The 3,016-nt window shown below is 38.7% G+C and overlaps 1 protein-coding gene across 1 annotated transcript in view; it reads left to right on the forward strand.

The window, feature by feature from the left end:
* The window catches only part of LOC104541361 (monofunctional C1-tetrahydrofolate synthase, mitochondrial-like), a gene marked incomplete at its 5' end in the record, with an annotated part of 62,666 nt that overhangs the window by 19,817 nt on the left and 39,833 nt on the right, over window positions 1-3,016 (forward strand). The window lies entirely within an intron of this gene.

Below are 3,016 nucleotides of genomic sequence, written 5' to 3' on the forward strand. Positions count from 1 at the left end.
AAATGACTGCTTTTCAGCTGATGAACTTGATCTTTTCCCAGTCCTCGTGAACATCTCTGCTGGTTCTATAGAACTGAGTTACAGTGGGAAGGGGATAGATTTCTAACTGCAGAAGTGTAGTATGTTCTTTCTCCTTTTTAGAGATTTAAACAATGAGGTACTAAATAGAGGCAATTGTCATCCTTTCTTTCTACCTGTTCTTAAAAGTACAGGCTCAGATTAGGAAGCTTCTGGTATTTTCTTTCCTGACATGCCTTATCTAATTAGCTGAGAAGCTAGTTTACCAACCACCTGCATCTTACTCCAAACAGTAGCTGAACTGCATCTGACATCTTATATCATGAATTATTACTTCTGTGTAGCTGATTCGTGGGATGGTGCTAGAGAAGGGATGCAAAAGCCATTACATTTCCAGAAAAAGTACTCTCTCAATGTTATCTCATCTTCCCAGAGTACAGCCTGATTTCCTTGTGTAGCAGTACACTTAGGAAAGGTTTAAAGTTTCTAATCTATTGTTTTGAATTCCCTCTGAAACAATCAAGTGTTTGAAATAAGGAAGGAAGTACTTTCTGTCCAGGAGAGTTCCTGGAGTTCAGGAAACTGTGTCATTTAAACTCACTGGACTTCGGAATATCCTTCTGTATGGCCACAGTATGTGCACCCACCAGAAGTGAAGCGCAGCTGTGTGTTTAAATTGTGTGAGACCAAATTCCGATTACTGGTGACAGAACAAAATTTGTCAGAAGTTCTAGTATCTGCTTTATGGCCTGGATTCAAGTTTGCACTGGAAGTTGTGTTATAAAGTAGTGAGAGGGAGTGGATGTAAAGAATGGGCAGCAACTACTTCAAATCCATGAGGGAGCTATTCTGCAGGATGTCAGTGAAATGTTCTTGTGTTGAGCTTTTTGAATGAGTCATACTCTTCGTGCTTCAACACAAACTAACTACAGTTCAGCCTCATAAATCCATAGGAACTGTCCACAGGACCAGTATAAACCAAACAAGTTCAAAGATTACCTCTAATTTTTTGTTTCCACCTAGAATCAAAAAATATGGTTCTGATGAAAGACATTTTATATATGGAATTTCTTACTGGGGGAGATTGTAAAAAATATGTCCAAGTTACTTACCCTGACTTTGTTGAGAAGTAGGATGGCCATGGAACTTTCCTATATCAGTAACTGGCTAAGCAGTATAGTCTTAGTGTTACGTATTCCGAGAGAGTTTGTAGGGCAAGGTGCTGTATAAACATAAGATCCCCAAGAGCCAAAAATCTGAATAACCAGATATCGACCATTGGTTGTTTGGAAAATATTGTTAATGCTCAGGAATATGGGACAGAACATTCCTTGGAACGATCACAATTGCTGCAAATCAAAATGAAAGAATGAATGAATGCATATGAATGTGTTCCTAACATTCTTACCATACCTTTCTCTGGAATTAAATTTATGTCAAGAGGTCCAACTTGTCGCCTTGCATAATTAAGAGTTGTGATCATCAGGAAACAAACTCTCATAATAGAGTTGTACCACTACACTTGAGATTAATTTTCTATCTTGATACCTCTGGATTTTTTGTGTGCGTTGTTGTCAGCAATTAAATCTTAGGGCTAGTGCTAGGTTTTAAGTTGTGCCAGAAGGCATATTTTTGATGTGAAGTTCCAAAACTGAGAGTCTTCCTTCAACAGTTCTCTTACTAATAAAGCTATCTGAAAATGTCTACAAGAGCAAAGCAAGTGTAAAAGGGCATGTCTTGAAGGCTTAAAGTGTCTGGAAGTCAGATGCTATGAGTAGCATCCTGGTGACAGCATGCTACTCATAGCATCCAGTCATGACAGTGGATTAGATTTCTTTATAAAGAAAAGAAGTAGCAGTATATATTTTTTTCCTTTCATTATTTGCTGGCTAATTGTATTAATGGAAGAGCTCCTCTCACCTTAACCTGGCTGAACTTAAAACAGGTTGTTAGAATTCTGCCTCAATTTAATTGGGAAGAGCATTACAAATGAAATATATAAGTACTGCTGCAAGATAACTATCTGCAGTAACTAGTATTTATAGTTTAACCGTGTCATTAGCATATGTAAATTAATGAGATTTGTATTTACCCCAGCACTGATAGGCAATCTTGTTTTTAACTAAATGTTTAGCATGTTGTCTTCACATTCTCTTAGCAAGCGTTGTTTTGTGTTGTGGTTGGCTCTGGTTCCCTTACAGCATGGAAGTCTTTCCAGGAAAAATGAGCAGAGCCTTATCGCAGGAAATCAGTAGTGAAACAAGAGGTGCATTTAATTAACACTGGCACAGTTTTTATCCAAATTCTCTACAACCATGACCCAGAGGGCTACATCGCTCTTACAGGTGGACTGTTGACATCACTATTTGGCTCAACAGAGTGATGGCAGGAAGGCTGCGGGAGTATATGTAGGAAACCAGTGAGGTCATTCACTAGCAATGCTTGGGTGGAGAATTATTAGATTTTTGTAGTATGTGTGTTTCTCTCTCCCCCCCACCCAAAACGCCATTGCATTCTCACATTCAGCCACGTTTCCATTGTTCTCTTTCATGTGATGTGCAGGAAAAAATTGTAGAAGTAAAACCTGTAGTCTTTTGCCTTTGTGCACTACCAAATCACAGATGCAAGTAATATAGCTGTGTTTGAAATACAGTGAGATTTTTAAATACTTAAAACCCTTTTCCAGCCATGCACTTTTGTTTTTAGTGGGTTAAAATTACAGGCAAGGTCCCTTTGAAAATATGTGGGACCTTTGGAGCCATGGCAGCTCCCAGATTCTCACAATGAACTGACATCCTTAAGATATCGATATATCTGAAGAAGGGTTGGCCTATTATGGAAATACTCTTTTTATCCCCATAGAGAGAGGTTTTCAAGTCTCTAGAACTAGTTCTGAAACTGTATCTTCTTGGAAGGAACCTCAGGGCGACCCAGTGTGATTTGAAAGTTTATGGGAGTAATAAAGCCCTAATTCACTTGAAGGTGAGAGCCAGGAGTG

This window comes from Mesitornis unicolor, unplaced genomic scaffold, assembly GCF_000695765.1.
Source record: "Mesitornis unicolor isolate BGI_N332 unplaced genomic scaffold, ASM69576v1 scaffold4445, whole genome shotgun sequence".
Taxonomy (NCBI): Eukaryota; Metazoa; Chordata; class Aves; order Mesitornithiformes; family Mesitornithidae; genus Mesitornis; species Mesitornis unicolor.